Here is a 25,336-nt window from a genome sequence, read left to right as displayed (position 1 = left end):
TAAGTTTGCCCTCTGTGGCCACATCTATATAATGGTAGAATAAGTTTATCTGCAAACCCAGAATCATTATTCTGTATATCAATGTTTGGGGTCTCCTCTGGAGACCAATACAATATTCTTGAAAATTAGTTAATCTCAGAGGTGTGTGGTGTCCCATGTGGCCTTAGCATGACACATCGGCCCCTGAAGGCACTGCTGAAATGTTGTCCTTATGCTGCAGACCTGTATATTCTCCTTTTCCTCATTTATTACTTTTTTTCTGTCTTCTAAGTACCCATTTTTTGTTGCCATTTTGAATTTCTGACATTATCCTTCTGTGGTTCCCCCTTCTCCCCCATTTATGTTTTGGCTTTTGTATTACTGAGATTGTTTCTTTTTCATATGTGAAAATCTTTGTACTGCTTATAAATAATATGTGCTTATTTGTAAAAAATTGGAAGACATTACAACATTTAGAGAAGTAAATTTTAATTACCTAGTAAATATATATAATTTCTTGAATCATTAAGACCATACTGTATGTTTATTTTGACATAATTTTTATTTTTCAATCACAATTTATGTGCAATATTATATTAGTTTCAGAGTTTCAGGTGTCCAACCCAGTGATTAAATGTTTATATAACTTACAAAGTGTTCCCCCCAATAAATCTAGTACCCATCTGACACTACACATAGTTATTACAATATTATTGACTATATTCCCTATGCTATATTTCACATCACTATGATTATTTTGTAACTATCAATTTGAACTTCTTTTTAAAAAAATCATTTTACTGTTTATACCACAGTCACATTCAAACTGTCCCATGACAGAGAGAACAGAGACCTGTCATGCAAAGTAAAATTAAGTGAAGGCTTTCCTAAAGCTGGAGAAGTCCCACAGAAACTCAGGATGGCTGCAGCTTCCTCAGATAACAGCACCAGGGGGTGTGGTAGGAATGGAGGGTGCTCCTAGAGTAGCTGGCCTACTTGTATTGGCCTGAGACCACTGCTGGTTCCTAAGGGCAATTTCCTAATATGCTTGGTAAGCCGATCACTTATAACCATTTATAATTGGGGTAGGGAGACACTTCTGCAGAATAAATTCTACAAGTTCCTGGACAGGTTCTCTAAATCTCATCTGCAATCCATGATTGGTAAATTAGGATTCTGCAAAAATAATCCCATTAAATGGACATCTAGGGAAATTTTACCACCAGTGAAATTAGGCCAAACTATAAATAGCTACATGAACCAAACTTACACACTGAACTAAAATGGTGTCACATTAGGACTTCTGAAAGAACCAGAGCAGGAAAAATTATTCAAACAGAAGATCCTCATTCTTCTCGTCAGCCAGAAGATTGGCAGGCTCCATCACCTCTCCAGCTACCCTCCGTTTCTTCAGGTCCCTCTCAGTTTTTTCCTTGAGAATCTTTTTCTTCTCCTGTATTTTCTTTAACCTATAGAACGCTTCTCGCTCTCTCTCATCCAGCTCTGTGATGATATAAGCAAGGGTACGTTCAATCCTGGGAATGATGACATGTTCAATGATGACATGTTGGTTATCTTAATAGCTTCATCCAAGGTAACAAAGGAAGTATGTAGCAAGGTGAATTCCACCAGTAGTTCCACTGCTTTGGCATAATTCCTCTTTAATTTAGCCAGTTGTTCCCCATCTCTGGCTAAACCAGTCAGTTCATAACTGTCAGTTCCTTCATGATAATGTTCAAATACTGGCAAAGTAACACCTGCTACACTATCTTTCTTTGCTTGAATCTTCACTTGGGCTTTATTTACATTTTGGATAACTGTGGTGCTGAAGTTCCCTGCTGTGAACGTGGCCTTAGGAAATGAAAAGGCAGCTTCTCTCATCACCTCACCCATAAACATTTTAGTCTCTATGATCTCCTTTAGAATCTGTTGAAATTGAAGAGTTAAGGCATAAGATTTTTTCTTCAGGAAGTTTCAACCTGCCTGTGCTCCTTTTAATCGAGCCTTCATGATGGTCTGTGCCATTTGCAAGGGAAAGATTTCAATTTGGTTTTTGTCTGACATTGTGATGATGACTTGTTCAGCTCCAGTTCCTGGCCTGGCAGTCATGGTTGCCACAGACCCAGCCACAGTGTCTTCCTCTACAGGAGTCAGCTGTTTGTGTCACTTGACCCCTCCGGGATTTGCATTCGTCCTCAATTTCTACTTCTTAATCTCTTCACTTTTTTCACCCATTCCACCAAGCCCCCTCCCATCTGACAACCATCAAAATGTTCTCTGTATCTATGTGGTCCACTTGTTCATTTATTTTATTTTTTTTAGGTCCCTCATATAAGTGAAATCATATGTTATTTGTCTTTCTCTATCTGACTTATTTCACTCAGCACAGTACCTCTAAGTTCATCAATGTTGCAGATGATAAGATTTCATTTTTTTAATGGCTTCTGTGTCTTGGCTATCCTATATAATAAAAGCCTAATATTCAAATTGTCCCCTCAACCGGGAGTTTGACCAGGGGGCGGGGCCGGCTGGCCAACTGCAGGAAGGGCGGCCCTGGCTGGCAGCAGGCAGCCACCCGGGGAAGGGAGGTTCCAGCTGGCAGTGGCAGGCAGCCAGGAGAAGGGAGGCCCAGGCTGGCAGCCGGCAGCCACTAGTGACCCCATGCATGCACAAATTTCATGCATTGGGCCTCTAGTTGTAAATAATGCTGCAATGAACATATGAATGAATATGTCTTTTTGTGTTACTGTTTTGGGTTTCTTTGGGTAAATACCCAGAAGTGGAATTGCTGGGTCCTTTTTTATCTCTTATTATAGCCTTTGTCTAAAAGTCTATTTTGTATGATATAAGTATTGCTACCCCAGGATTTTCTTTTTATTTTCATTTTCATGAAATATCTTCTTTCATTACTTTACTTTCAGTCTGTGTTTGTCTTTTGATCTGAAGTGAATCTCTAATAGATAGCATGTGTGAGGGTCTTATGTTATTATACATTTAAGCCCCCATGTCTTTTGATTGGAGCATTTAATCCATTTGCATTTAAAGTAATCATTGATAGATATGTATCTATTGCCTTCTTCTTCTTCTTCTTCTTCTTCTTCTTCTTCTTCTTCTTCTTCTTCTTCTTTATTCTTATTCTTATTCTTATTCTTATTCTTATTCTTATTCTTATTCTTATTCTTACTCTTATTCTTCAAGAAGGCACTTTAACATATCTTGTAATACTGGTTTGGTGGTGATGAACTCCTTTAGCTTTTTCTTGTCTGGAAGTTCTTTATCTGTCCTTCCATTCTAAATGATAGTTTTTCTAAGTAAAGTAAGCTTAGTTGTAGGTCCTTGCTTTTCATCACTTTGAATATTTTGTGCCAATCCCTTCTGGCCTAAAATGCTTCTGTTGAGAAATCAGTCTTATGGGAGCTCCCTTGTAGATAACTAACTGCTACTTTCTTGCTGCTTTTAAGATTCTCTCTTTGTCCTTAACCTTTTGCATTTTAATTATGATGTGCCTTGGTGTGGGCCTCTTTGGGTTCATCTTGTTTGAGACTCTTTTCACTTCCTGGATTTGTATGTCTATTTTCTTCACCATGTTAGGGAAGTTTTCTGTCATTGTTTTTCAAATAGGTTTCAATTTCTTTCTCTCTTTCTTCTCCTTTCAGCATCCTCATGATGCAAATGTTGGTATGCTTGAAGTTGTCCTAGAGACTCCTTAAACTGTCCTCATATTTTTGGATTCTTTTTTGCTTTTCTGATGGGGTATTTTTTGCTTCCTTATCCTCCAAATTGCTGATTTGATCCTCTGCTTCATCTACCTACTGTTGATTCCCTGTAATATATTCTCCATTTCAGGAACTGTATTCTTCATTTCTGACATGTTCTTTTTTATATTTTCTATCCTCTGTTGTTGTTTCCTATTTCTTTGTTGAAGTTCTCACTAAGTGCATCTACTCTTCCCCTAAGTTTACTGAACATCTATATAATCAGTGTTTTGGCCCCATGCTTCTGGTAGATTGCTTGTCACCATTTTATTTACTTCTTTTTCTGGAAGCTTGTTCTGTTTTTTGTTTTGTTTTGTTTTTTGTTTTTTTCATTTGGGACATGTTTATTTGTCTCCTCATTTTGCCTACCTCCCTATGTTTGTTTCTAATTATTAAGCAGAGATACTACATCTCCTAATCTTGGTAGAGTAGTCTTATGTAATAAGTACCCTATGGAGCCCAGTGTCACACTCCTCGTTACCTGAGCTGGGCACTCCAGATATGTCCCCTTGTGGACTGTGTGCACCCTCCTGTTATAGTTGAGCCTTGATAGCTGTTGGCATGTCAATTTGAGGGCATTACCCCACCCCCCAGACTGATAGGTTGGGAGAACTGGCTGTGACTTCAGGAGAGGAACTGCTCGACCCTATAGAGCAGGACTGCTTCAGTGGGGTTCTGGTACTCAGTGAGTCTGCCCCTTGAGTGTGTCACTTGTGGAGGTGGTTGGGTGGTCTTCTCGTGTGGTCTGTAGCTGACTACTGGTTCTGGGGCCTCATGGGAAGTACAGACCAAGATCATCTGCCACCTCTGCTCAGCTCAGGGCCACCCAGCATGAGCTACAGAGTGATCTGCATTTGGCTGCTACTTGTGCTGGGGCTTAGAGGTGCCTAGGTGAGGCCAAACTGTGAACCAAGGCAGGCTGACACTGGTGTTGTGGATGGGGTCACTTAGCAAGAGGAATGGGGCATATTGAGGCCAGATGCTGCTTGTTTGGTGTTTATGAACCTTTGAGAGATTTTAGGAAAGTCCACAGCATGAGCCAAGACTGGCCATTTGTATGGAGAAGCCACTGGAAAAAGATCTATTGGGCCCATAACTTAGGTGAGGTGGGTCTCAGGGAATCACCAAGGTGAGGGGGCATTGTTAGCCTTTCATCTCTGTGTGGGGCGGGCTCATCAAGGAACAATGGCCTCTGCTAGAACTTCTCTGTCTGGGAAAAAACTTCATCTCCAACTCTTATCCCAAAGCCAGACAATCCAGTTCCTTCCCATGTGTCCCTGGTGCCTTTTGAGCTGCTGCTCCAAAGCTGGAGTTCAGAGTTACTGAGTTTGTGTTCATGTGTGTGTGGGACCCTTTAAGAAGAATGCCTGAGATTCCAGCAGCCCTCCATATCACTCAGCCATAATCCCTGCTGGTTTTTATAGCCAGGAGTTATGGGGACTTATCTTTTTTTTTTAAGCCTCACCCAAGGATATGTCTTTGTTGATTTGAGAGAGAGGGAAGGTGCGGGGAGAGAGAAATATTGATGTGCGAGAGAAATATCAATTGGTTGCCTCCAATACATGCCCTGACCAGGGATTGACCTTCAATCCTTTTGCTGTATGGGATGATGCTCAACCAACTGAACTACCCAGCCAGGTATTAGGACTTCTCTTCCTGGCATTGGAACTCTGGGTGGGGAGCCTGCAGTGGGCCTGGGACCCCTCACGTCTCAGAGTGGACCTCTGTAACCAAGATAACCCTCCCAATTTTTAACGGCCGCCTGTGGGTGTGGGACCAGACTGTTCCTTGTCTCCACTCCTCCTATCAGTCTCGATGTGGCTGCTTCCTTATAGCCTCAGTTATAGGACTGCTGTTCTAGATTTCAGGCAATTCTGAATAATGGTTGTTCTGTACTTAGTTATCATTTTGATGGGGTTGTGGGAGATTGTGAGTACTGTATTTACCTACGCTGTTTATTTTTGCATACATTTAAAAACTGGATACCTATAAGCATTCTATTGAAAGACTTTTTTGGAATGAGGATGAAGATGATGGAGGTGATGAGATAAATAATTTGACTTAGTGATTCATCTGCGCCAGGCCCTGTTCTAACCATTCTGCTCGTATTTTTTCAATTAAATTCCATATCAATCCTATGATGCCTTTTCCTCTATTACAGATGAGGAAGTAGTAGGATAGCCAGATAAGTAACTTGCCCAATGTTCCATAACTAGTGAGTGGATACTGTTAAAGCATTTTCTTATGATATTGAATTTTTCATAAATCTCATTTTAAATGCCTGAGTAGAATTTTATTGCATGAATACATTATAATTGTTAGATATTGATATTATTTCCAGTTGGGTACCTTTCAGGTAATGCTGTTATGAACATCTTTGTTGACAGTTTTAGTTATTTCCTCATGATAGATATCTGGACGTAAACTGATGTGCCAAGGGGTGAAGATATTTATGGACCTTGTCATTGCCAATTGCTTTCTAGAAAGACAGTTTCCACTTATAGTCCATGAGATAGTATATGAGGCTATATATCTTATTATACTTTAGAAGTATTAACATTTAATGATATCTTCATTAGTTAGAAAAGAAAAATATATCCTATATATTTTTTAAATTTAGTAACATGAATTGTATTGTTGTTGTCATTACCAGTCAATGGCACTGCTCAGAGCACACAGAGAATTAGGGATGGACGACACCCCCATTCCCAGATGAGAAAATGTAATGAGTCAATCAGTTCTAGAGCCTAGTATCTTCTGTTTATTATTCTTGGTAACCATGGTCACTGCTTGTTATTCACAACCACTGATTCACTACCCAGGAATGCATATTTGATACACGAATTTCTACGTAGATCCAACCCTATCTAGTAGTAAAATAGAGTAACAAAACAACCTAGCTAGACAACTAGGTTACATTACATTAAGTTTGATACACACATTATTCAGCATTAAAACAGGAAAAACAAGCAAGCAAGCAAGGTAGGCAATGAACTCTGTACATTGTTAGCAAATTTGATTGGCACTCAATTCAAAAGTTAATAGCGATGTTGAGAAGAGTCCCTTGTAACAGTTCTGTTAGGCAGCAGGGTTTCCCCCTTATTTTCTGGTTCCTGGCTGTACGGTAAGTGTAGATAAGGAAGGTACACAGAAAATGCAATTAAATATACAATGTTTCCTGTATATAGAATGTTGGCTACCTGATAAAACTTGGGCCTATATAATATGCAAGAAAAAACTGGTTAATGTGAGGTTGTAGTTATGTCAGTTAAACTAAAATGTTGTTAAAGTTCCCTGTATTATTACTCTAGACCGGGCAGAGGGCACGGTCTGAAATCCCCCATCAACCCCTGCCGGGTGGGGGAGGGTGTGCAGCCACAGGTCCTTGGCCCAGCGCCAAAAGGGGGACGCAGCCTCAGGTCCCCCATCAAGCCCTGCTGGGTGGCGGGGTGGTGGGGGGGGGCAGGGGAGGGGACGCAGCCTCAGGTACCCTGACCATTTTGGCTGGGTCAGTTGTTTTAGTTTCAACTGCCTTAAAGTCGATGTCGTTAATATAGGGATGGATTTATGTTTAGAGAGAGATTGTTCAAAGTAGCAGAACTGCCTGTGTTAAAAATGCTGACTTGTCACTAATTAGCTGTGTGACCTTACTCAATTTGTTGGACTACTCTTTGCCTCAGCTTACTCATCTGTAAAATGTAGATAATACCATTATCAAACTCATGAAGTTTCTGTGAGGAAAAAAATGAGATAATTAGCAGAAGCTCTTAGTACCTGGCACACCGTAAGTGCTAAATAAATATCATCTATTCTTATTATTACTACTAAATAAGAAGTAATTTTGATATTGTTATTCTATGTATTCCAACTATTACTACTAAGGAAAGTTTCTTGCCTCCTCCCTTTTCATCAGGCTAATGCTTTATAAATAGTGTTAGCATAATTGCAACTATGTGTTTGGAGTCAGCATGCCGGTAAGTCAACCTGGACGTGCTTCTTGGCCATGGCGAAAAGAACACCTGAACATCTGAGGCTTGTACAGTGTTGGCCCAGTCCTTGCAGCAGGGCTTCTGTTTCAAGAGGGAGTATGGTTTCTCCTTAAAGAGGTTGATCTCAAGATTTCGAATAACTTTGTTTTAAATAATACTTATATCAGATTTCAGGCAGATTACTCCACTCTGAGCTTTAGCTGCCCATCTCTACAGCCTTTTAGGGTGACATGTCTTCCCTTTAGAGGGCTCTGGTTTGGCGCCTTGCTGGCTGTGCCTCTTCCAGGCCTGGCTTCATGGGTGAGAGACCCGTGTTAGATACGGCCCTGCACTCAGAACGATCCTGTGCTTGGTTTAATGCTCTGCTGTAGTTGTCTTGAAATTCTTAATGATTTTGTATGTTGGCTGATGTTTGTAAGTGAGGTCTGATGAGATAATGCATCATGTATGTATGTATGTATGTATGTATATATTTTATTGTTTAAAGTATTATATATGTCTCCTTCCCCCCCACAAGGTGCATCATGCATTTAAGTAGAGGAGATACATGCAATAGTATGTCTTCCATTTCTTGTCTCTCCATTTGCATATAATAACATTCATGATGTCTCATGACTACAGAATGTGTTTGGACCCACAACATATTGGAGGTCAGTGAGACTCGAATTGAGTACAAAGTGAACCTGCTGCATTTATGGCTGAGTAAGCAGTTCCCTGTCAGCCTAGAGAGGCTGTGATTCCAGTTTGATCAAGAACTTTGTTTGAATGTAGAAGAAGGCAGTGACATTCTGAGAAACACAAATAACCCAGAAATTGTATTGTAACCTTTATTATTTACTAGTGGCTGGTGCATGAAATTCGTGCACATTAAAAGGGGATTAATTAGAGGAAATATTTTAATATTGCTATTTGCCCCTTCTCTATAATAGAAGTGTCAGAGATGAAAGAAAATCAGTAAAATGTATATGAAAATCTTGCTCCTGTCAGAGTGTGGGGTGTGCCATGGGACCCAGAGTCAAGTCCCTGCCCACCCATGGTGCTTCAAAATCACGCAAGACCCAGACCCAGCTGGCCCCACCCCTATTGGGTGAGATCCAGACCTGGCTGGCCCCACCCTTGTCAAGCCCTACTGGGAGGGGGGGTGCAGCCTCAGGTCCCCTGGCCCGGCACCAGGCAGGGGGTGCAGCCTCAGGGCCCCCGTCAAGCCCCGCAGAGTGGGGGCCACAGCTTCAGGTCCCCCATCAAGCCCCGCCAGCCGGGGCAGGGGCACAGGCTCAGGCCCCCTGGCACACACCAGGAAGGGGGCAAGCCTCAGGTCCCCCAGCACACCCTCAGCTCCCCTAGCCCAGTGCTGAGGCAGGGGGAGCAGCCTCAGGTCCCATGGCCCGGTGCCAGGGCAGGCGGCACCAGGGCGGGGGGTGCACCTTGAGGTCCCCCATCAAGCCCTGCCAGGCCGAGGGTGCAACCTGAGGTCCTCCTTTAAGCCCTGCTGGGCAGGGGACGTGGCCTGAGGTCCCCCATCAAGCTCCGCCAGGCAGGGGGCGCGGCCTGAGGTCCTCCAGCCCGGGCCGGGGTCGGGGGCATGTCTTGAGGTCCCCTGTCAAGCCCCGCTGGGTGGGGCACATGGCCCGAGATCCTCCATCAAGCCCCTCCGGGTGGAGGGCGCAGTCTGAAATCCTCTGTCAAGCCCCATCAGGCAGGGGGTGCAGCCTCAGGTCCCCCAGCACACCCTCAGGTCCCCCGGCCCGGTGCCAAGGCGGGGGGCTCAGCCTCAGGTCCCTTGGCCCGGTGCCAGGTTGGTCATCACCGGGGTGGGGGGCATGCCTTGAGGTCCCCCGTCTAGCCCCACCAGGTGGTGAGCACGGCCTGAGATCCCCTGTCAAGCCTTGCCTGGTGGGGGGGGGGGGCACAGCCTGAGGTACCCCGTCAAGCCCCACTGGGTGGAGGACATGGTCTGAAATCCTCCGTCAAGACCTGCCAGGCAGGGGGGGCACAGCCTCAGGGCCCCCGTCAAGTCCCACCTGGTGGGGAGCACAGCCTCAGATCCCCTGGCAAGCCCCACTGGGCAGGGGGTGCAGCCTGAGGTCCTCTGGCAAGCCCTGCTGGGTGGGAGGCACAGCCTCAGGTCCCCTGGCGCCGGGGTGTAGGGTGAAGCCTGAGGTCTCCCAGCCTGGGGCGGGGGGAGCAGCCTGAGGTCCCCTGGCCTGGGGCAAGGGGAGCAGCCTGAGGTCCTCTGGCCCAGCACCGGGCTGGGGGGCACACCTTGAGGTCCCCCGCGAAGCCCTGCCCAGTGGGGGGCGGGGCCTGAGGTCCCCTGTCAAGCCCCACTGGGCAGGGGGCTCAGCCTCAAGTCCCTGCTGATTGCTCGCCAAGGCTCGTTAGGGGAACTTGGCCTCCGCTGTGGGTGCAGCCATCTTGTGTTACGGAAGCCCTGCCTCCACTGTGGGTGCAGCTATCTTGTGTTACAATCCCTCCACCCCCCCCCCACCTCTGCTGTGGGTGCCACCATCTTTGTGATGGAGTGATGGTCAATTTGCATATTCCCTCTTTATTAGATAGTATGCTATTTCCCTTTGTATCCAACTAGTTATGTTGAAGATGATGACCTAGAAGAAAAGAGAGAACGAGGGTAACCCATAGTTTCTTTTTCTTTCAGTCCTTCCTTCCTTATCAGTGAGTTTAAGGTAAGTAGCATGTAGCAATACATGAAATAAAAACACTTGAGTCAGTTTTGTGCAGTGTTTTCACTGCTTTGGCAAGAATGAAATACACATGCAAGAATGAGCTATAAAAATATATAAATTATGAATTCCATATACAAGTTAAATGTCTTATACTCATATTTAAACTGGCATTGCACAATATAAAGATGAATAGTAAAAGTCATATGGATACTTTAGTAATTTTTCTTTATTTAGAACAACTTTAAAGAACAAATAGAAAACACCATGACAAGCTGAGAAACACTATGGAAGAAAGGAAAGTCTTTATATTTTAGTAGCTTTGATCACAGCATTTTCAATGCTGTTTGAACAAGGTTGTCCTTCATTTTCATTTTGTACTGGGTCCCCCAAGTTAATGAGTTGGCCCTATCCTCTTTCTATGGGGTGAGCAGTCCATAGGGCTAAGGGTTGTGCCCATCTAGTGAGTGACCTCTCATCCCTTCGAGAACACACAGCAAATACCTGACATTCCCTGATAAGTCATGATCCTTTCCAGACTGCATAGACTAGAACTGACTTGGATGCCAGGGTCAGTCCTGCCTAGGGCTGATTACTAATGGTGCGTAAATGCCAAGGCAGGAGAGAGGATAAAGGGCAACTGTTGATGTAGTATGTGGACTGAAGGGGCCACACCCGTGTAGGTGAGGTACCCGAGGATCAGTGAGGGTGAGGACTGGAGTCGGGGAAGATAAGAAGAAGATGGCGCTCCATGGTTCATCTGTCCCTCAGCTACCATGTTCCAACAGGATATGGGAGGGGTCCAAGAGTTTCAAATTGGAACCTGGCCTTCCAAGTCATTATGAGGGTATATTTGTCAAAATAGGAGATTACACATTTTAACAGCTCATTAACCTGATTTATAATATTTGCATACTTAGACCTACGGTATATGGATCTCTATTTGTACTTTGCCCCAGGGGCTTCTTATTTTCATGGAAGGGCCTGGATGTGAGTGTGGAGAGCACCTAGTACCTAGCACTTAGTAAAAACCTGGTAAATGTTGGCCACTATCAATATCAGATAATATAACAAATAACGATGATAATAATGTAACACCAAACTAGGGTAGCTATAACTTATATCTGACAAAATAGACTTCAAAGTGAAGGCCATAACAAGAGATAAGGAAGGCCACTTCATAATACTAAAGGAATCGATACAACAAGAGGATATAACTGGTAAATACATATGCACCCAATACAGGAGCACCCAAATACATAAAAAAACTTCTGGAAGATATCAATGGAGAGATCATCAGCAATACGATCATAGTAGGGGACTTTAATACCCCATTGACACCCCTAGATAAATCTTCTAGACAAAACAATTCAATGAAGAAATAGCAGTCCTAAACAACTCACTAGATCAGGTGGAACTAATTGACATCTTCAGAACATTTCACCCCAAAGATACGGAATATACATTCTCTCCTTTGGCCAAGGTCCTGAAACTCTACTTACCTCTCTCCCCTCTACACTTCTTCCTCACTTCCAGTCAGTGGGGTTATAGTGGTAGTGGTAGTACTGTGTTCTGCTTTCCAATCCCCAGTTACTAAGGCCTTGCTCTAGATGGGTTGCCTGGATCCTTAAAGTACTGCCCTGAGTCCCACAGCCACGCCCTATGAGTAGGATTAGCTGGGTCCTGTGATTGCCTGAATTATGCATGAGCCCAGCATGCCCTCTGCAATTTGAATTGTGCTGTCCATTCTGCAGCTAATCACCTCCATTTTGTTTTTCTCCTAATGCATTTGGAATTATTTTTGAAATCTAGGAAAGATTTATCTCTATGACAGTTAAGATAGGCTAAAAAGAACCATTTATCATGTTTCACTTTTTAATTGGGTGCCAGGAACTGAGTTAAAAAAGATTTTTCTGAGGAAGTGCCACCATGCTGGGACGGTCTGACCTGATGGTGGGACCTGCCGAAGACCCAGAAGGCCAGCTTTGAAGAAAACCTTTGAAGAAAAAGGGAGAGTCACACAGCATCCCCCATAGGACAGGAGACACAGAGATGGCAGAAGGGGCCTCTCTGCCAGCAAAGAAGACTTTCTAGTATGCTGGGAAGGTAATCTTTGACAGTGCCTGGTGGGGCCTCAAATAGCCACCTTCTTATAACATGACCAGTGATCAAAACATTATAGAACGATCGAAAAAATGGCGGTGGAATAGATAGACGTGTCCCAAGCCTTGTCCCGGACCAGATAGAAAGAACAGCTGAGGGTTGCACGGGGAGTGTTTGTTGGTTAGTTGAGGGACAGCTATACTCCAGGAGACGGTGGGGGACTGCTGGACGGGGCTCCCCTGACCAGGCAGCCCCCACTGCTGCTGGGTTCCCTCCCGGAGTGACCAGCTCGGACACGGAGACCACACCATCTTGAAGGGGAAAGTGGATGTTATCGGAAGCCTAAAAATCTACAATATGGCACCCACCGAACAGCTGCGAACTCCAGAACAATGGTTCCCAATTGGCGCAAACATGAAGATTCAGAGGAGCTCTACACTCCACCATGGAAAGATCAGATTTCGCCTGGGATAGGGTGAGGTCTCTGGTCCCGGCAGGAGAGAGAAATGCACACACTGCGGGAGCTGGAGGACCAGGGGAAGTCTGCGCATAGAAAAATCCATGGCTGTTGGGACTGGCATGATCCGTGAATGTGGAAGGGGTCCTCAGAGCTGCTAACAGAAGGGAACTCTAAAAAGCAACCCATTTTGATCTGACGCGAAAGGACAGTATAAAAATTTTAAAAGTGTGCTGGCTGCTTAGATCCAAGGGGGAAAAAAGACTGCACAGACTTACGCACAGCCCCAGAGTTCGCACACTTACTCTGGCTCTTTTTTCTTTTTTTCTTTTTTCTTTTTCCTCTTTAAATCCTTGCTTCTGATTATTAAGCCCAATACATAGGATCACCCAATTGGGGACACCCTAAAAGACTGCAGGGGAAAGTTGTTTTTCTGGAACCTGAAGATGAGAGCGGGGAATAACCATCAGAGAACCAGCTCTGGGGCAACCCACTCCCACAAACCGGTATTGAGTGCCACAGGGAAAGCAGGATCTAAGCACTGGCTAGAGAGGACCTATAGACCCGGACGTCAATCCAGAAACACTGCCACCCAGGGATTGAATCACAAATTGACTCTTGTGTAAACACAAACAAAGGAATACAAGAAATTAAGACTCACTGCCTGCTTAAAAATCAGGACTGGCTTACAACACTGAGGAGCAGTGGAACGCAGGGAACTGCAATACTGTCCTGACTAGGAAACAGGCGTGCCAAACAGAACAGTAGAGGAAGTGAATGACCTTCACTACTGCACATTTTTATTTTTATTTTTTATTTTTTTCATCTTTTACTTAAACTATTTTTTCTTTTTTCCTCACTTGATTTTACCTTTTTAATTATTACTATTTTTATTTTCAATCAGTATTATTACTACTACTATTTTACCTTTGTTTTAAAATAGTGTCATTTTATTTTCTCTTTATTTTACTTTGGGATTAGTGTTCTACATTCTATTTTCATCTTTCCTTTAGCATCATTTCACGCTATCTCAACTTTACCTTTATGCCATCACTCTCTTCCTAACTTTTCCCCTTTTGTTGTCCTTTTTCTGCTACCCTTTTCCTGCTTTAGATTTTCCCTATTCTTTCCTTTTACCCCCTGTTAAAATTTCACCCTACTTATATATCTAATTTCCAATCCCCTGTTCCAAGTTCATACACACCTCTCTCTTCTCTGTCTTCACTATCCAAAAATTTTTTTTCTCTCTGTCCTTTTGTTGTTGTTTGCTTGATTGTTGATTATACTGATTTTTGATGCTTGTTTGTGAGATTGTTTTGCTTATTCTTTTTTGTTTTGTTTTGTTTTTTGCTTCTGTTTTCCCTCAAATCACTTGATATTAGTTGTTGTTTGTAGTTTGTATTCATCTCCAGGTACTTGTTGCTGGAATTTGTTAAGATTAGTGGCTGTTTTATTGGAGTTTTCTCCCCATATATATAGTTTGTTCCCCTCTTCTTTCTTATTCTCTTTCTTTTCTCTCTTACTTTTTTTTCCTTTTCCCAATTTCAGTTTTGCACTCCTTTCTTTTTTTCTCTCTTCTTCTTTCTCTCCTATCCCCTAATTTGCCTTTCTCTGGTGGTCACCTTTATTTGGGGCTATTAATATCATGAATACATTTCTGTTCAGTGCCTTGTGTCTTGTACCTGGTTGTATTGTATTTTGTGCCTTTAAATCAACACAGGAGAGAGAGAACTACGTAACTGGACACCCAGAGAAGAGAGACCATGGGGAGACAAAGAAACAGCCTGAGTATGAAAGAAAAGCAGGCATCACCAGAAAAAGGAAGTAAACAAAATGGAGGCAAGCAACCTGTCAGAGAAAGCATTCAGAGAAATGGTCATAAGGTGGCTGAAAAGAATGGAAGACAAATGCAACCATATGTGGAAGAACCAAAAGGAAATGAAGAAGAACCAAGAAGAAATGAAAAATGGCATCGCTGCTGTAAAGAACTCAATAGAAAGCATCAAGAGTAGACTAGGAGAAGCAGAAGACTGCATCAGTGAGCTAGAAGACAAGGTAGGAAAAAATACCCAAGTAAAGCAGCTTCTAGAAAAAAAAATTAAAAAGCAGGAGGAGAGCCTAAGGGAACTTTGGGACAACACGAAACAAAATAACATCTGCATAATAGGGGTTCCAGACGGAGAGGAAAATGAGCAAGGAATAGAAAACCTGTTTGAAGAAATAATGACAGAAAACTTCCCTGATATAGGGAAGAAAAGACCCACACAAATCCAAGAAGCTCACAGAGACCCAAACAAAATGAACCCCAAAAGACTGATGCCAAGACACATTATAATTAAATTGGCAAACGCCAATGACAAAGTAAGAATCTTAAAAGCTGCCAGAGAGAGACAGAAAGTTACCTACAAAGGAACCCCCATCAGACTAGCGACTGACTTCTCAACAGAAACTCATCAGGCCAGAAGGGAATAGAATGAAATATACAAAGTCATGCAAAGGAAGGGTCTGAATCCAAGAATACTGTACCCAGCAAGGCTATCAATCAAAATTGAAGGTGAAATCAGGAGCTTCACAGACCAAAAGGGACTAAGAGAATGTATTACCACCAAACCAGCGATGCAAGAAATGCTAAAGGGTCTGCTGTAAAAAAAAAAAAAAGAAATAGGAAGCGAAGAAGGAACACAGGGGTAAAGAATAAAAATGGCAACAAATAAGTACCTATCAATAATAACTTTAAATGTAAACGGATTAAACGCCTCAATCAAAAGACACAGGGTAATGGATTGGATAAGAAAACACGACCCATATCTTCTGTCTACAAGAAACCCACCTCAGAAAAAAAGATGCAAACAAACTGAGGATGAAGGGATGGAAAAAGGTTTTTCAGGGGAATGGAAATGAAAAAAAAAAAAAAAAGCTGGGGTAGCAATACTTATATCTGACACATTAGATCTCAGAGTGAAGGACATAACAAGAGATAAGGAAGACCACTTCATAATACTAAAGGGAGCAATCCAACAAGAAGAAATAACTCTGGTAAACATATATGCACCCAATACAGGAGCACCCAAATACATAAGAAAAAACTCCTAGAGGGTATCAAGGGAGAGATTGACAGCAATACAATCATAGTAGGAGACTTTAATACCCCACTACCACCATTGGACAAATCCTCTAAACAAAAAATCAGCAAAGAAACATCAATCCTAAATGACTCACTAGACCAGATGGAATTAATTGACATCTTCAGAACATTTCACCCCAAAGCCACAGAATATACATTCTTCTCAAGTTCACATGGGTCATTTTCAAAGATAGACCATATGTTGGGTCATAGGTAAAGTCTCTTCAAATTCAAGAAGATAGAAATCATATCAAGCATCTTCTCAGATCACAGTGGCATAAAACTAGAAATCAACTACAATAAAAACAATCCAAAAAAATCAAACACATGGAGACTAAACAGCATGCTATTAAACAATGACTGGGTTACCAGAGAGATCAAAGAAGAAATAAAAAACATCATGGCAACAAATGACAATGAAAACACAACAATCCAAAATCTATGGGACACAGCGAAAGCAGTCTTAAGAGGGAAGTTCATAGCTCTACAAGCCTACTGCAAAAAACAAGAAACAATGGTAATAAATTACCTAACCCTACAACTCAGAGTTAGAAAGTGAGCAACAAGAAAAGCCTAGTGTAAGCAGAAGGAAAGAAATAATAAAGATCAGTGCAGAGATAAATGATATTGAGACCAATAAAAACAAAAACAAAAAAAAACAATACAAAAGATCAACAAAACCAAGAGCTGATTCTTTGAAAGGATAAACAAGATTGATGAACCTCTAGCCAGGCTCACCAAGAAGCAAAGAGAGAGGACCCAAATAAGCAAAATCAGAAATGAAAGAGGTGAAATAACAACAGACCCCACCAAAATACAAAGGCTTGTTATAAAATACTATGAACACCTCTATTCCAACAAACTGGGCAACCTGGAGGAGATGGACATATTCCTAGAAAAATATAACCTTCCAAAACTCAATCAGGAAGAATCTAAACATCTCAATAGGCCAATAACTATGGAAGAAATTGAAGCAGTCATCAAAAAGCTCCCAGCAAACAAAAGTACAGGGCCAGACGGCTTCACAGGGGAGTTTTACCAAACATTCAAGGAAGAACTAAAACCTATCCTCCTCAGACTATTCCAAAAAATTCAAGAGGAAGGAACACTTCCAAGCTCCTTCTATGAAGCCAGCATCACCCTAATACCAAAACCAGATAAAGACAACACGATGAAAGAGAATTACAGGCCAATATCACTCATGAAAATAGATGCCAAAATCCTCAACAAAATTCTAGCAAATCAGATTCAGCAGTACATCAGAAAGATCATACACCATGACCAAGTAGGATTTATTCCAGGAATGCAAGGTTGGTACAATATCCGCAAATCAATAAACGTGATACATCACATAAACAAATTGAGTGATAAAAATCACATAGTCATATCAATTAATGCAGAAAAAGCATTTGACAAAATCCAACACCCTTTCTTGATAAAAACTCTTAACAAGGTGGGTTAGTAGGGTCATACCTCAACATAATAAAAGCCATATATGATAAACCCACAGCTAACATCATACTCAATGGGCAAAAACTAAAACCATTTCCCCTAAGAACAGGAACAAGACAGGGATGCCCACTCTCACCACTCCTGTTCAACATAGTGCTGGAAGTACTAGCCATTGCGATCAGACAAGAAGAAATAAAAGGCATCCAAATTGGAAAAGAAGAGGTAAAGCTGTCCTTATTTGCAGATGACATAAAAAACCCAAAAGACTCCATCAAAAAACTAATAGACTTAATAAATGAATTCGGCAATGTAGCAGGATACAAAATTAATGCCAAGAAATCTATGGCATTTCCATACACCAGTAGTGAACTTACAGAAAGAGAGACTAAAAAAGCAATCCCATTTACAATCGCACCAAAAAAATTAAGATACCTAGGAATAAACTTAACTAAGGAGGTAAAAGACCTATACATGAAAAACTATAGGACACTGAAAAAAGAGATAGAGGAAGACATAAACAGATGGCAGAACATACCATGTTCATGGATTGGTAGAATCAACATCATTAAAATGTCCATACTACCCAAAGCAATCTATAGATTCAATGCACTCCCCATTAAAATACCAATGGCATATTTCACAGACCTAGAAAGAACTCTCCAAAAATTCATCTGGAGTAAAAAAAGACCTGAATAGCCACAGCAGTTCTGAGAAAGAAAAACAAAGTAGGTGAGATCTCAATACCAGATTTCAAGCTGTACTACAAAGCCACTGTTCTCAAAACAGCCTGGTACTGGCACAAGAACAGGCATATAGACCAATGGAATAAAACAGAGAATCCAAATATCGACTCAAACCACTATGCTCAATTAATATTTGATAAAGGAGGCATGAACATACAATGGAGTCAAGACAGTCTCTTCAATAAATGGTGTTGGGAAAATTGGACAGATACATGCAAAAAATGAAACTAGATCACCAACTTACACCATACACAAAAATTAACTCAAAATGGATACAGGACTTAAACATAACATGGGAAACCATAAAAATACTAGAGGAATCCACAGGCAGAGAAATCTCAAACATATGACGAAGCAATTTCTTTCTTTTTTAAAAAATTTAATAAATCTTTATTGTTCAGATTATTACAATTGTTTCTCCTTTCCCCCCCATAGCTCCCCTCCACCCGGTTCCCACCCCACCCTTTGCCCTTACCTCCCCCCACACTGTCCTCATCCATAGGTGTACGATTTTTGTCCAGTCTCTTCCTGCATCCCCCATACCCCTTTCCCCCTGAGAATTATCAGTCCACTCCCTTTCTATGCCCCTGATTCTATTATATTCACCAGTTTATTCTATTCCTTAGATTTTTAATTCACTTGATTTTTAGGTTCACTTGTTGATAGATATGTATTTGTTGTTCATAATTTTTCTCTTTACTTTTTTCTTCTTCCTCTTCTTAAAGAATACCTTTCAGCATTTCATATAATACTGGTTTGGTGGTGATGAACTCCTTTAGCTTTTTCTTATCTGTGAAGCTCTTTATCTGACCTTCCATTCTGAATAATAGCTTTGCTGGGTAAAGTAGTCTTGATTGTAGGTTCTTGCTATTCATCACTTTGAATATTTCTTTCCACTCCCGTCTGGCCTGCATAGTTTCTGTTGAGAAATCAGCTGACAATCGTATGGGTGCTCCCTTGTAGGTAATTAACTGTTTTTCTCTTGCTGCTTTTAATATTCTCTGTTTGTCTTTTGCTCTTGGCATTTTAATTATGATGTGTCTTGGTTTGGTCCTCTTTGGATTCCTTTTATTTGGGGTTCTGTGCGCTTCCTGGACTTGTAAGTCTATTTCTTTCACCAGTTGGGGGAAATTTTCAGTCATTATTTCTTCAAATAGGTTTTCAGTATATTGCTCTCTCTCTTCTTCTGGCACCCCCATAATTCAGATGTTGGTACGCTTGAAGTTGTCCCAGAGGCTCCTTACACTATCTTCAACTTTTTGGATTCTTTTTTCTTTTTTTTTTGCTTTTCTGGTTGAGTGTTTTGCTTCTTTGTATTTCAAATCTTTGACTTGATTCTTGCGTTACTCTAGTCTGCTGTTGGGTTTCTGTATAATATTTTTTTATTTCAGTCAGTGTATGTTTAATTTCCAGTTGGTCCTTTTTCATGTCTTCGAGGGTCTCGTTATATTTATCGGCCTTTTCTAGGATATTCTTGAAAAGCCTTATAACCGTGGTTTTGAATTATATATCCAGTCATTTGTTTTCCTCCATTTCTTTCATTTGTGATCTGTTTCTTCGTCTCCCCATTTTTCACTGCTTCCCTGAGTTGGTAGGGTAGCTTTGTGTGCTAGGTTTCCTATATGGCCCAGTGGGTCAGCCTCCCCAGCTAACCTGAGGTGGACACTCTTGGTGCACCCCTTTGTGGACTGTGTGTACAGCCTTGTTGTAGTTAAGTCTTGATTGTTATTAGTATCACTGGGAGGAATTGACCTGTAGGCCAGTTGGCTGTGAGGATCAGCTGTGTCTATACTGGGAGATTTTCGGTGCTGGAGACAGCCTTATAGGATTAGCCTTGCCAGATTGCAAAATCCTCTGTTCTCAGCTTGGAAGGGGTGGAGTCTCAGGGCAGAGCAGACAGTCTTGGCTTCCCATCAGCCCTGCCCTTGTGCGTGAGTCTCCAGACCTCTGCCTTTCGCGGTTCCCGAGTTTCTGCCTGACAGTCCAGATTTCTCCCGTAAGAGCATGGGTCCCCAGGGGCTCGCCCGGAACTGCGGTTCAGTGTAGTCGGAACTGGGGTTCAGTGTAGTCAGGAGCTTCCAACTCCCTTCCGCTAGGGCTAGCCTGTGGTAACCTCTTTAATCAGTCTTTGTGTGCATTCGCGTCTCCAGACCCCTGTCACCGTGGCTCCCCCGAGTCTCTGAGTCTCCGACTCTCTACCTGACAGTCCAAACTCCCCCTGTATGAGCCTGGGTCCACAGGGTTTCACCCGGAACTGAGGTTCAGTGCAGTTGGGGGCTTCCTTCTCCCTCCCTCCAGAGAAAGCCAGCCAGGCACTCTGCCGCCCTTCCTCTCTGCGCGCACATGTCTCCGTACCTCAGCTCTTTGCCACTCCTTCTCCGTGAGCTTTTCTCTTTCCTTCTAGTTGTAGAATTTCCACTCAGCCAGCTTTCCTGTGGTTCTGGATGGTGTACATTCTGTCTTTTAGTTGTAGTTTTGAAATTGTTGTGCGGGGCAGCAGTTTAGGTGCTTACCTATGCCGCCATCTTGGTTTCTCAATCCTTACATCCGAAGCAATTTCTTCACTGATACCGCTCCTAGGGCAATGGAGAACATATTTGCAAATGTTATCACTGATAAAGGTTTATTCTCCAACATCTACAGGGAACTTATACAACTTAATAAAAGGAAGATAAATGATCCAATAAAAAAATGGGCAATGGTTGATTTGCATATTAGGGTTTTATATAGATAGATTTTTAATTTAAGTTCTTTATTGTTTAATGTATTAAACAATACATTTAATAATTTATTTATTGAAGAGAAAATAAACAAATGGGACTACATCAAAATAAAAAGCTTTTGCACAGCAAAAGAAACCATCAACAAAACAACAAGAAAGCCCACTGTCTGGGAGAACATATTTGCAAATGTTATCACTGATAAAGGTTTAATCTCCAACATCTACAGGGAACTTATACAACTTAATAAAAGGAAGATAAATGATCCAATAAAAAATGGGCAACGGTCCTAAATAGAATCTTTTCCAAAGAAGACAGAAGGAAGGCCAAGAGACGTATGAAAACATGCTCAAAGTCACTAATTATCTGAGAAATGCAAATCAAAACAACAATACAGTACCATCTCACACCTGTCAGAATGGCAATCATCAACAAAGGACAAGTGCTGGTGAGGATGTGGAGAAAAAGGAACCCTTGTGCACTGCTGGTGGGAATGCAGACTGGTGCAGCCACTGTGGAGAACAGTATGGAATGTCCTCAAAAAACTAAAAATGGAACTTCCATTTGACCCAGTAATCCCACTTCTAGGAATATATCCCAAGAAACTAGAAACATGAATCAGAAAGGATATATGCACCCCTATGTTCACAGCAGCACAATTCACCATAGCTAAGATTTGGAAACACCCTAAATGCCCATCAGCAGATGAGTAGATTAGAAAACTATGGTACATCTACACAATGGAATACTACGCTGCTATAAAAAAGAAGGAATTCTTACCATTTGCAGCAGCATGGATGGACCTGGAGAGCATTATTTTAAGTAAAATAAGCCAGGCAATGAAAGAAAAATACCACATGATCTCACTCATTTATGGAAAATAAAGAACATTATAACCTGATGAATAAAAAGATAGATACAGAGGCAGTAAAGCACCAAAAAGACTATCAAATTACAGCAGGAAGGCTGGGGAGTGTTGGGGAGGGAGGGAAATAGATCAACCAAAGGACTTGTATGCATTCATATAAGCACACCAATGGACACAAGACACTGGGGAAGTGGGATGAGGGTATGCGACAGGGGGTAGGGGAGGCTGGGGGAAGTTCAATGGGGAAAAAAAAGGAGATATATGTACTAATATATGTAATACTTTAAACAATAAAAATATTAAAAAAAGATTTTTCTGAATTACAATAACTATGCATTGCTTAGGCTTTGTAATTCAGTAAATTTCCTGTCCTCATTATTTACTTCTCACCTAGATTGTCATCTTTGATGGCTTCTGTGACAATTTAATGTGAACCTCCTTGAACACTGTTTTGTTGATTTACCTTCTCTTTCTTTGTTTTATGAATCCCTCTGACAAACATGCTTGAAAAGTATATTTTTTGGAAAGATTTTGGCCTTTCTTCAAAAGTCTGAAACCATGTAGAATTATTTGGGGATAGGTAGAATCCTTTTAGGACATATGTCAAGTAGTTTTTTATTTTCTATTTTTATTTATTTACTAGAGTCCCAGTGCACAAAATTCTTGCACGGGTAGGGTCCCTAGGCCTGGCCGGCAATCAGGGCCAATCTGTGGGGTGACCAGCGGGATGATTTGGGTCCCCCACTCACACCCACCTTGGCTGGCCTGGTGCTGCCTGCTCACCAGCCCCACCCCCCGCCGCTGCCGGTCATGACCTGCGGGCTGGGGGCAGCTCCTGTGTTGAGCATCTGCCCCCTGGTGGTCAGTGCATGTCATAGTGACCGGTCGTTCCCGGGTTGTTCTGCTGTTCCGTCGATTTGCATATTAGGGTTTTATATAGGTAGATTTTCAATTTAAGTTCTTTATTGTTTAATGTATTACATCAGTCTCCTTTTCCCCCCATTGTCCTCTCTTCGGCCACCCCCAACCCCCAGCACATACCCTTTCCCCGCTCATCCCCCCCATATGTCAGGTAGTTTTTTAAAGTATAATTTTAAAAACACAGTGCTTATATTCTCTCTCTCTCTCTCTCTCGTTCTTTTGCTGCTGTTGATATCACCAATTATCATTGAGTGAATGGAAAGAATTAGATCTCTAGGATCTCTCCAGAGGACGTTTGGCAGTAGACTTTGCCCGACATGTAAGATGTAGTAATATTTGTAGAGGTGGAGTTTTGATTAAGGTCATTTTGTTTATTTTCTTCCACTTGGTTTCACCTCCTTGTTTTATAATTATAGGCAGACATCATGAAAGTGGAATCAGCACTTCTCTGGCAGACACCACATGTAAAAGTCTCCCAAACCCTGGACTCTTGAAATAGATTCTTCTCATAAAATAGTGCCTACTTGCATTGTTAATTGCCTGCTTGCTTGTTTATGGGTCAACTGGATATAAACTCCTTGAGAGTGGAAACCATACCTGGCTTATTTACCCATTGTGTTCTTGGCATCTAACACAGCACTCACAGTACTATGTGGATACTTAAAATTTTGGCTGAATGGATAAATAATTGCCTCAAGTACATAGACAATAAGCTTAATGCAAAGCTAGGGGTGTTTTGGACAGGTGTCATAAGAATACAAGTTTATTGGACAGTTGAAGGGACTTGAAATGACACACTAAGATATGTAGGGACTCTATAGAGGAGGCGATTATGGACAGGGTAAAAAGAGGCAATCAAATGATGAGACGTCATCATGAAATTAAAAAACCAGTTCACTGGCGTAGTAAGTGAACAACTCAGAGGAGGTTGTGGCCAGAGTAAGATACTGGATTTTAAGATTTCATTGGGGGAGCTATTTTAGGTCATTGTTACGTCTAGATTGTAGTATGCCTTGGAGGTATTGAGGTCAAACCATGTGGAGTTGCTAATATTCTCCCACTTTTTATTTATAAATGGCCCTTTTATTATTAAATCCAATAGTTTGATGAAATCTAGTGTAGATGGGGTGAATATCATGAATTTTTAAATTAAAAAAATTGATAAACTTATTCATATAGATTCTGACACCAGGTAGAGTGATTTTAGGAGATTAAGTGGGGAGGAGTGTTGTGATTCAGGTGCCTGTCTTGGGGGAGATTGTTAGATGACAGTGAAGAGAGGGATGAAGGATGGAATAGTTCAATGGTGTAGGATAGAAGCTTTGAAAACAGCACCAACAAAGCCATGAGACCATAGGCATATGCCTAGTTTGGAAATTGCAAAGGAGAGCTTACAGAATATTTCTCCCAGCAGACTCTTCTAGAAGAAAGGGAGTCTTCCAATAAAAGTTCAGCCCTGGCTGGTTTGGCCCAGTGGATAGAGTGTTGGCCTATGGACTGAAGGATCCAGGTTTGATTCCTGTCAAGAGCATGTACCTTGGTTGCAGGCTCCATCACCAGCCCCAGTTGAGGTGTGTGCAGGAGACAACCAATCGATGTGTCTATTTCACATTGATTTTTCCCTCTCTCTGTTTCTCCCCATCCCTTGAAGTCTCTCTAAAAATCAATGAAAAAAATACCCTTGGGTGAGGATTAACAAACAAACAAAGTTCAGGCTCAGTTAAGTAAAGGAGGCAGAGAAGACATTCTCAAAGGAAGGAGGTCAAAGCTGTGTTTCCAGAAGAGAGAGCCTAGGTAGGAGAGAAGCTTTAATTTGAAAATGTTAAGTTACCAATGCATAGGATCTATTCACCAGATTTACCCATTTACTTAATTGACCTATCAGACACTAAAAAACTAAGGTCATTGTGCAGTAATGATGGCTTAAAGCAAAACCTTGGTTTATTTTATCATATGTGACAACCCATTTTCACTTTGCAACAAGCTGGTCTTTAACCCAGAGTACACAAGAATGTTTCCTTTGCTATTATCTACTTTCTGTCTTATCTTTATGCTGACATTTACCTCATTTCTCTGAAGTAACATTATATATCCCTGTGCAGTTCCTCATGATATCCCAAGGTACATTCCACTGAGTTTACCCAAATGGAAATTAAAAATCTCAATTATTGACTTAGAAATTTTATTTTATTATTTTCAAAATCTTTATTGTTGAAAGTATTACATATGTTCCCCTTTTCCCCCCATTAACCCCCTCTAGCCTGGCTCCTCCCCCTGCCCCAAGCTTTCACCACCTAATTGTTTATGTCCATAGATTATGCATATATACATACAAGGTCTTTGGTTGATTACCTCACACCCACCCATGCTCCCCTGCCTTCTCTCTGACTTAGAAATTTTCAAGGCAAAACTCATGGCAGCCATATTCATGGGGCTGAGTTTGGGGCCTCAGATTCATTTGTCCACATGGGTCAGGTGAATGGCTCTCTAGTCAGGCATGTGCTTCTAGTTTGGTTTTGTAACTTTCAGAAGAAGGTTTTAATC

General features: G+C 41.7%; 1 pseudogene across 1 annotated transcript; it reads right to left on the bottom strand.

The window, feature by feature from the left end:
• Positions 1-1,306: 1,306 nt before the first annotated feature.
• Positions 1,307-2,043, bottom strand: LOC308242181 (V-type proton ATPase subunit D-like; annotated as a pseudogene). Its single transcript has one exon. The product of its transcript is annotated as a V-type proton ATPase subunit D-like (transcript).
• Between the last annotated feature and the right edge of the window lie 23,293 nt (positions 2,044-25,336).

Source organism: Plecotus auritus (assembly GCF_963455305.1).
Source record: "Plecotus auritus genome assembly, chromosome: 2".
In the NCBI taxonomy this organism is placed as follows: Eukaryota; Metazoa; Chordata; class Mammalia; order Chiroptera; family Vespertilionidae; genus Plecotus; species Plecotus auritus.
This window is presented reverse-complemented; position numbering and strand designations above follow the sequence as displayed.